This window comes from Herpailurus yagouaroundi, unplaced genomic scaffold, assembly GCF_014898765.1.
Source record: "Herpailurus yagouaroundi ecotype Mexico unplaced genomic scaffold, PumYag 140, whole genome shotgun sequence".
Lineage (NCBI taxonomy): Eukaryota > Metazoa > Chordata > Mammalia > Carnivora > Felidae > Herpailurus > Herpailurus yagouaroundi.
Genome location: NW_024412395.1, coordinates 82,517,634 through 82,528,366, shown reverse-complemented (window position 1 = coordinate 82,528,366; position 10,733 = coordinate 82,517,634). Strand labels below are relative to the sequence as shown.

Here is a 10,733-nt window from a genome sequence, read left to right as displayed (position 1 = left end):
GGCTTTTCTTTGCATTTGGTACAGGATGACTGTGGAACTAGACAAGGTAGGTTCACATCCTGGTCTGCTAGTTACCAGTCTTGTGACCTTGGGCGATTGATTCAATCTCTTTCCTCTATAATGTAGAGATAGAAACAGTACCTGCTTCATATGATAGATTGCGGAGTAAATGAGTTAACACTTGTAAAGCCCATAGACCATCGCCTGAAAATATTGTAAGTACTTAATATATGTTATTGTTCTAAATGTTCTGTGATGAACACCTGTCACTTTTGAAATCGGGGAGAAAAAAAGAATATATTACTGTATATTTGTATGGACGTTGATATCTCTGTTTACCAGTTCTTACCTACTTTTCTTGGAAGATCAGAGGCCTCTGTGTGCACATTCCCACTCCTCCATCTGTACTCACTAACTCAGCCTCTAATTTATCACCTACAATTCTGACCCTTCAGTGTCCCCCTTCTCACTTCTGTCATCATTCTCTCCTTTTCCATTGAATCAGCCTCAAATATGCTCAAATTATTGTCATCCAAAAAAATAAAAAACAGTCTCCCACCCCGCTGTTGTATGAAGTTGACTCTTTCCTGTCAGCTGCCCCCATCTTTCTCACCTCATATTACCCACCAAAATCAGACTTGCTCCCTACTACTGTTCTAATAAGCTCTTCTAGCATGGCTCCAGGATCACAATTACCAAATGGACATTTTTTTTTTTTTAAGTTCTCTTCTCCAGGACTTCTTTCAATAGCATTTTATGCTGTCTATTACCACCACCCTCTATTGATTAATTCCTCATGACTTACTGAGCATTAACCATAAATGTTGTATTATGTAGAGTTTAGGTGCCAGGCATACAGTGATAAAGTCTGCCTTAGGTTGTGTTTCCCCAGGAAGCAGACCCAGAGACAGAAGTTCAGCATAAGTCGTTTATTTGGAAAGAGATTCTGGAAACACTGGTAGGGGAGTGAGGAAGTAAACAGAGGAGAAAAAGCCAATATAGGTACATTCATGAGCAGGAAGGATAATTTGGCTCAGTCCTGCTTTGGACCTCTCAGAGACAGCAGAATGGAAGCTTCATCACTGTCCCTGACACGGGGCAGAGGAAAGGAAATATTCTGTCACCTCCCATCTGTCAGTAACTTCTCGGCTCCTCCAGCCTGCCTCATAAGAGGACCAGCATGCTTCAGGAAAAGCCTCAGACAGAACGTTGTGGAAGCTTGCAGTGAGAAGCTGTTGGTATCTATGGCAACAGGGGATATGTCAGGGGCACCAGCAGAGTCTGCTGCAAAGACAGGCAAGATTCATGTTCTGTGGAGCTTCCAGAGACAAATAACACAATGTGAGCAAAAAACTGAATAATGTAGGGGTGCCTGGGTGGCTCAGTCAGTTAAGTGTCCAACTCCGGCTTAGGTAGTGATCTCACAGCTCGTGAGTTCGAGCCCTGCGTCAGGCTGTGCTGACAGCTCAGAGACTGGAGCTTGCTTCAGATTCTGTCTCCCTCTCTCTCTGCCCCTCCCCCTGCTCACGCTCTGTCTCTCTCTCCTTCAAAAATAAACATTAAAAAAAATTTTAATGAGTAATGTAATTTCAGATACAGACAAATATCGTGAAGGAAATGAAACGGTGCGATGTGATGACCACTGGTGTTGGTAATGTGGGTTGAATTGTGTCCTTTCAGATGTTGGAGTCCTAACCCCCAGTACCTCAGAGTGTGACTATTTATAAATCGTCCTTATGGAGGTAATCAAGTTGGACATCATTAGGGTGGTAATCCAATATGATGGGGTTCTTATGTAAAGGGGACATTTGGACACAGAGATTCACAAAGAGGGAGATGATGCGATGAGACACAAGAAGAAGACAGCCCCACAAAAGCCAAGGAAAGAAGGCTGGATCAGATTCTCCTTCACAGCCCCCAGGAGGAACCAACCATGACAGTACCTTCATTTTAGACTTCTAACCTCCAGAGGGTGAGACAATAAATGTCTGTCATGTAAGCCACCTGGTCTGTGACAACTTTGTTATGGTAACCCTCACAAACTAATACAGTAGGTGTCTACTAATTAGATGGGGTGGTCAGGGAAGACCTCTCTTTGGAGGTAATATTTAAGCTGAGGCCTAACTAAAGGCAAGAGCCAGCCTTGCATAGGTCTGGGGCAGAGCACTTTAGACAAACGCAATGGCCCAGAGGGAGAATGGAGTTGGTATGTTTAAAGAACAGAGAAAAGACTTTGATGTGGCTGGATTTAGTGAGCTGCAGTGGCAGAATGTGCAGATGGGGTCAGAGAACTGGACAGGGTTCAAATGTGGGTCCACTGAGGTCATGATAAAGTTTGGATCATAGTCAAAGTACAATGAGAAACCATTGGAGGGTTTTAATCAGAGGAATGACATGATCTTATTCATGGTTTTGTAAAAGCATTCTGTCTGCTACATGGAGAATGGTCTAGGTAGAAGGAGAATAAGATCAGAACCAGGGAGGCCACTCAGAAATCTGTTGCAGTTGTCTAGGGGAGAGGTGTTAGCATCTAGGAGTCGTGGGGTGCCTGTGGAAGAAAAAGAAGTGCAGACATTCATATATAATTAGGAGCTGAATTGATAAGACTTTCTGGTGGGAGGAGGTTGGTTGGGGGGGGGGGGGGGTAATCAGAAAGGTATCTGTTTGCTTACTTGAGCAGCTGGGTGAATGGTGAGCTATTTACTGAGATGGGAAAGCCTGGGAGAAGAAAAGGTTGGGGTGAGAAGGGAGGAGAATCTCTCCTTGGCTTTCAGGATACTGCCTACTCCTGTTTTTCTCCAACTCTCTGACTCTTCTTCTTCTTTTTTTTAAGTTTATTTATTTTGAGAGAGAGAGCATGCACGTGCGCAGGGGTGCACATGCACAGGGTTGGCTCTTGCCTTTAGTTAGGCCTCAGCTTAAATATTACCTCCAAAGAGAGGTCTTCCCTGACCACCCCATCTAATTAGTAGACACCTACTGTATTAGTTTGTGAGGGTTACCATAACAAAGTTGTCACAGACCAGGTGGCTTACATGACAGACATTTATTGTCTCACCCTCTGGAGGTTAGAAGTCTAAAATGAAGGTACTGTCATGGTTGGTTCCTCCTGAGGGCTGTGAAGGAGAATCTGACAGAGAGAGAGAATCCCAAGTAGGCTTCACACTGTCAGTGCAGAGCCCGACGTGGGGCTCCATCCCACGAACCGCGAGATCATGACCTGAGCAGAAATCAAGAGTCAGACACTTAACTGACTGAGCCACCGAGGAGCCCCTGTGACCCTTCTTTCTGTTTTTCTTCTTGGTTCCTCTTTCTCTATTCACAGAAATGTTGGCCTTCCATTTTCCTTTCTCCTTTCTCCTCATACTCTCCTTGGGTGATTTCATCCTTTTCCAAAACTCTGGTACCACCTCTATGCCAATCACTACCAATTGTACATAACCAGCCCAACCTCTCTTCAGAGTTTTCAGAACTACATTTTCAACTGCCTTGTAGATTTCATACCTGGAAATTCAAAATAATGTGTCCAAGCCTCTCTAAACCCATCCATTCAGGCTTACCCTCAAATCTACTCATCTAGGTGGGTTCTCTAACTCAGCCAGTGGCTCAACCATACACCTTTCCTCTCTTGTTCTCATCCCCTCCCACATCTACCCCACATTCTTCCCTAAGCCCCATGATTGTTAAATGTAGTTATAAGAACTGTTACTGTGGAGCAGAAGAAAAAGCATTAAGAATTAGGATTTTAAACAGTGTGAATGATTTATCTAGAATTGAAAATCTTTCAAGATAGTATTCTATGGTAATGTGAAATATTGTGAGGTTATCTGAAATACTTCATGATTGGGAAATCTGCTTGATGAAAACATAAATTTACTAGAGGAGAGTAATGGGGAAGAGTTCTTAGGCCATAAATTAGGCATCAAACATTTAAGTACAGATTTTGTCACTAATTTACCATTTGTTCTTGGCTAATGTCATTTACCACATTTGTGTCTGAGTTTTCTAATTTGTCAAATTGCTATGAAAATTAATCCCATTCCTATGCAACTCACAAGGATGTTTCACCATAAAGGAAAGAAGATTGTTATCATTAAAAGTGTCAGGGAGGAAATAGAATCAAATAGTATATTATTTTTTTTTCAACGTTTATCCATTTTTGGAACAGAGAGAGACAGAGCATGAACGGGGGAGGGGCAGAGAGAGAGGGAGACACAGAATCAGAAACAGGCTCCAGTCTCCGAGCCATCAGCCCAGAGCCTGACGCGGGGCTCGAACTCATGGACCGCGAGATCGTGACCTGGCTGAAGTCGGACGCCCAACCGACTGCGCCACCCAGGCGCCCCTCAAATAGTATATTAAAATAATAACCCATCATGACCAAGTAGGGTTTAATCCCAGAAGTAAAAACAGTTTAGTATTTAGATATCTATTAATATTACTCACTACGTTAACAGATAGAAGAAAATAAGTCATATAATTATTGAGAAAGATGCCCAAAACCATTGGAAAATATTCAACATTAATTCATGATTTAAAATAAAAACCCTCTTATTAAGGTAAGCAACTTTTAATTTTTGGCTGGCTAGTTACATTTACTTTGTATTTCTCATATAGAAGGTTTAGGGTGAAGAGTATCAAAAGCCCTTGCTTTCAAAAATTGTTTTTTGCCCTTCCTTTTTGTTGCCATCGCTAAAGCACCAGCAGCCAAAATGAAGTTCAATCCCTTTGTGACTTCTGACCAGAGCAAGAACCACAAAAGGCATTTCAATGCATCTTCCCACATTCGCAAGAAGTCTTCCTCTCTCTCCAAAGAGCTGAGACAGAAGTACGAGGTTCATTCCATGCCCACCCGAAAGGATAATGAAGTACAGGTTGTGTGAGGCCACTACAAAGGTCAGCAAATTGGCAAAGTAGTCCAGGTTTACTGGAAGAAATACATCATCTACCTTGAATGAGTACAGTGAGTGAAGGCAAATGGCATGCCTGTCCATGTGGGCATCATCCTAGCAAGGTGGTTATCACTAGACTAAAACTGGACAAGGACCACAAAAAGATTCTTGAAGGTAAAGGCAAATCTCATCAAGCAGGAAAGGAAAAGGGCAACTGAAGGGAAGAAACAATTGAGAAGATGCAGTACTAAAGTAATCTTATGTACGGCTTTAAATAAAAACCGTTAAAATGAAAAAAATCCTTTTCAATTAAAAAAAAAACCTACCCAAAATACTTTTCAGTGGTAACAAGCATGAAAGAATAGAATTTGAAGTAGAATTTCATTATTTGAAATCATGTTAAAGGCTTATACTTGTTCCATTATTTTCTTTTTATGGATAGTATTGGTCACAGCCTTAATTTATTGATACACAGTCTTAGATCAGAAATGCAATCTCCCATAATAACTGTGTAAAAGAATACCTGTTCTGGGAATATGGATGAGCTCAACAGTAGAGAAGCAGGGACACATAATGAATTTTGATTTTTCTTTTCTTTTCTTTTCTTTAAAGAAATTGTCTGTAGACATTCCTATCTCTTTCCAGCTGACTATATCTAATTGGAACACAAAGACCGGTCATTCAGCTATCCCACCCCTGGCCTTTCCCATTGCTTCCACACCATGGAATGAATACTGGCAGCCCTAAATCATTTCCACGTCGCTGGTAGTGCAAGAAAGCTACCAGAGTTTATATTTATGTCTACTTTCTTCAGCGTAAAAGCAGGTTGCCTATATTTCAAGCCATAGAATTACAGAGCATTATTATGGAAAGAAGTCTGAGAAACGCAGTCTAAACCAGTAGTTTTCAACCCTGGCTGCATGCTAGAATAACCAGAGGACTTTTAAACAATTAACAACGCTCTGACCTCACCCTCAGAGTCTAATTTAATTGGTCTAGTAAGAGACCCTGGCTTTGGTGGTGTTTTGTGTTTCTTCTTATTGAAGTATAATTAACATATAGTGTTATATTAGTTTAAGGTATAAAATATAATGATTCAACAATTCTATACATTATTTGGTGCTCTTCAAGATAAGTGTACTCTTAATCCCTTTTATCTATTTCAACCATCCCCCTGCTTACCTACTCTCTGGCGACCACCTATTTGCGATCTGTATTTAAGAGTCTATTTTTTTTTCTTTATTCATTTGGGTTTTTTTTTCTTAAATTCTACATATGAATGAAATCATATGATATTTTTTTTCTCTGATTGACTTATTTCACTTAGCATTCATTATACCCTCTAGGTCCATCCATAGATGAATGGATAAAGAAAATGTAGTATACATATACACACATATGTAATATACATATATTGGAATATTACTGGTCTTGGTAATTTTTAAAAGCTCTCCCAAGTGATTCTAACATGTAACTGCAGTTTTAAAACACTACTGTAGTTTATTTTTTTTTTAAATGAGCAAACATAGACCCCGAGTGACCAGCTAGGTAGTGGCAGATCTCATTGACTTACAGGTGATATTTATGTTATGAAGATTTCCAAAACTTGGAAATGAGTCACAAAAGATGACTGTGTCAATTCAATGCCTCCCTAAAACATGGACTTAAGTCCACCCAAGGATCACCTTTTAAGACATGAGACATTTTAAAGACATGTCTAAGTCTGTAAAGGTTAGATGTTAATTTGTGAAAATGAATACTATATAAATGAGTTTTTGTATAATAGAAATAAAAATTATTTCTATTCATCTGAGAAGATAATCCCAAAGGTTATGATTTTATTTACCTATGGGACATGAACCAGTTTTGTATCTAATTTATCAATCCTATTCCAGCATAATTTTCCATTTATATTCTGTCTTGATTTCTCTTGCTCTCTCTCTCTTTCTCTTTCCCTTCTAATACATCACTTACTTTCTCTGTGTCCAGTTTCCTAACTGGCTTTATCATCTTTCTGGTTACTTCATTAATGAGAAATCAAACTTTGATACTTGCTCACTAAGTATTTATATGGAAATTACAAATATAAAATCATGAGAATTATGTTTTGACACTTGAGAATGTTGTAAATTTTATTAAGCTATCCTAAACCATTAAGAAGCTTTAATTCATCATTCAAGATGTAATTTATTCTGTTCTCCAAATATATTATTCATCAAACACATTCAGAAGCCATAAAATTGGAGAATTTTACTGCAGGCAAAGTAGAGTAACAAGAACCTAACTAATGCTCCCTTTTAGAAAAAAATAAAAAATGGGCAAAATATATGAGTCTACAGTTTTCAGATATTGGACACCAGGCAGCACAGGATAGTGATCCCTGAGGAAGGGAAGGAAACAAGGAGACCTCTGTGATCATCCCAGCTTATTGCCTAGAAAGAGTTTCCAAGAGGCAGTGCAGGGAGGAGGGCTCCCCAAGTTGTGGAGTTGGAGCTAGAACTCAGGGATGCCAAGGCAGCTAGAGTTTCACAGGTAAGAGCTCCACAGAGAGAGCTTTAGAGATCTGATAGAGTCTCCCTGGAATTTTCAGGTAGAAAGTGATCAGTATAAACATGTAAGGAAACTACCTGAGGCCAGGGAAAGAATTAGTGGGGAAAAAAAATACTGCTTGCTTACCTAAGACTGGAAATAGTTCCTGCTTCCACCAACCTGGGTGGAAAGTTTCCTATTTCACAGCCCATTGGGTAGAGAATCAGTAGTTAGGGAAAAATCAGCCCTTGACTAGAAGCTGCTCTGGTCCCATCTAACAAGGCTTAAAAGCAAGCCTCAAAGGAATGCAAGTAATTGAGCTCAGAGCAAGCATCAAGAATATTTATAGGAATATAAAAATAACCAGCACCCAACAAGGTGATATTCACAATGTCTGACATTCAATCCAAAATTACCAGGCAGATTATATTTCTAAAACTTTTGCCTCTGTGCGAGAAAGGATTACCAAGAAATTGCTATCTTCTAACAAGTATTGTCAATCTGATGGATAGAAAGGAAACAAAACTGAATACAAAATTTTACTTGTCAGTAAAAAGTAAAAAGAGGAAGATTGTTTTTTACGTGACCATTAAGTGCAGTTGACACTGAGTTTTTTTTGTTTTAATAGGGCTATTGTGTTGCTATGGTTACAAGTTTGCATTAGCATTTTCACTAGGAAACGGTGTGGTCTGAACATTCCTCCCACTTTTTACATCTGCCCACTTGCTCCAGACAGTGATTTGGTAACCTGGCTTCCAGCCCTAGCCTCCTCCACCAACCTCAGTGAGTGCACATTTTTCATCCCCTTCTCAGAAAATTTTAGCTCCTCTGAGATGTGAAGTTAGGTTCTGGCTCCTACTCAGAATGCATATTGTCAAACCGCAAGACACTGATCAGCTTCCTTTGTGCAACTCAATAACCTTTTACCTCTTTGGCATGATCTATATGCATGAGATCACTATGAGATAATTCATTAATTTTAATAAGCTCTTTAAAAATGCATTTAGAAATAAATTTAATCACTACAGAAGATATCCATTTTGAAATTCTGGGTGTTTTTCTTAAAGCAATCCTTGTAAGATAATTTTGCAGCTTCGTGATGAATCTTCTTCTAAGTTTTACATGTTCATATATCTTTCCATTCTTCCTCTCCCCTTTTCCTTTTCTGATCTCCTCCTCCCCTCTCTTTAACCACTTTTTCTTGTTATAGTTATTCCCATCATTCAAGCTTGTATCTCTGAAATTTGGTCCTCGAATCAGATTATTGGAATGTCTCCTAAGCAATAAAAAGGTAGTGGAACACCTGAGTGTCTCAGTTGGTTAAGCATCTGACTCTTCATTTCAACTCAGGTCATGATCTCATGGTTTGTGAATTCGAGCCTCCCATCAGTCACTGACAGTGAAGAGACTGGGATTCTCTCTCTCTTTCCCTCCCCCTCTCACACTCGCTCTCTCTCAAAATAAATAAATAAATAAACATTAAAAAAAGAAAGAAAGATAAAGGCAATAGGCAAAAAGTTCGCAGGATTGGGCCTCCTGAAGACTGACCCAGTAACCGAAACTGAAGTTGGTCATCTTCAAGCATGGGAAGAGCTGCTAACCAGTAACCTAGCTCAGGTTCTTATCATTTCTAATCAGTCTTTATTCCTGAACCCCCTCTCGAGCTTCCCTCCATACACCAACCATACATCTTTCTAAACTGCAGTCTGTCACTTGAAATCCTCCTGTGGATCCCTGTTGTCAATAAGATGATGTCCGACCTCCTTAAAATATCATTTGAGGCCTTTAGTGATCTGGATCCTGCCTCTTACTCTGACCTCAATGATCAGTGCTCATGCCCCTCCCTATCCACCCACCAGTCTCTCGCTCTCTCTCTCTCACTCTCTCCTCTCTCTCCCTCTCTCTCTCTCTCTCTTTCTCTTTCTCTTTCTCTCTCCTTCACCAAGCCACTCCAAATTCCTTATCACTCCCAGCTCCCCAGTGCACCATATTTTCCTATGGTACCATGCCTTTGCATGGGAGGCTTTCCTTTGTTCCTTGTTCCCCAACTGACACCAGCCCAGTGATATCAAATTACAATAATATAGTTTCAAGACTGATCTTTTATCCTAGAAAAGTGTGCATAACACTCTGTCTCATAGCTTCTGTTGTCTCTGATCTTTGCAGCCAAGTTTATTTATAACTGTGAATTGGAATTCTCTACAGTTGTGGTTTCATGATGTCAGATGCCAGCAGGAAACGGAACACTTAAATCAGTGATCCACATGTCTGAGAATATGTGAATGCTTAGCACTGTGTAGCTCTAGTCTAAGAAGCAATTAGTATTAACGGGTCCTTGGGTCACCACACTCTGAAATCTCTAAGTACTTTCAAATACATCATTGCATTCACTGGTCCTCTCATGGCGGCCATAGTGGCATTGCTCACATTCTGATGCTCTGCATAAGATGCTTTTAATGTGCAATAGTAGCACAAATTCAGGGACGCCTGGGTGGCTCACTCGGTTGAGCGTCAGACTTCGGCTCAGGTCACAATCTCGAAGTCTGTGAGTTCAAACCCCAAATTGGGCTTGCTGCTGTCGGCACAGAGCCCGACTCAGAGCCTCTGTCCCCCTCTCTCTCTGTCCCTCCCCCACTCACTCGCACTCACTCGCTCTCTCTCTCTCTCAAAATTAAATAAAACATTTTTAAAAAATTGTAGCACAAATTTAGATTGCCCAAGCCATGGGCTGGTATGTGGCAGGTTTAATACTCCCTCATACATGGTCCACTGCCACGCTGGGCACATCTGACCAGTGACCGCAGGGCTATCCTAACCCAAATATATAAGAACTGGAATATCTTGGAAAACACACAAAACCACAAGTAACGAGACTTGAAATTAGACTGTCACCCTACTCCTCTACCTCCATGGTGTGACCTGGAAGTCATTTCCCCTTTCTGTGTCTCATTTATCTCATCTATAAAACTCATGAGTTAGACAAGACCATTGTTTCTTCAACTGGAATCCACAGACTGCCTGCATCAGAATCACCTGGGATGCTTTTTGGCAATGCAGACACTCAGGACCCTCCCCCCTACTGAGTCACACTCCTTAGTGGGGGACAAAGAGAGCAGGGGGAGTTTAGAGAACGGGAGAAATCCAAAATCAACAGTTGAAATAGCTTAAGTAACTCCTATGCTACTAAAACTTGGGATCCACTGCGATAGATGATCACGTAGACGGTGGCTCTCTACCCTGTTCCCACCATCTAGGTTGCTTTCTGTGGTAAGATGTGTTATAAAGAAAAAAATCGTTAATGAATTTTAAAAG

The 10,733-nt window shown here is 40.5% G+C and overlaps 1 pseudogene; it reads left to right on the top strand.

Moving 5' to 3' along the window:
• The first annotated feature begins 4,555 nt into the window (after positions 1-4,555).
• Positions 4,556-5,143, top strand: LOC121030363 (60S ribosomal protein L26-like; annotated as a pseudogene).
• The last annotated feature ends 5,590 nt before the right edge of the window (positions 5,144-10,733 follow it).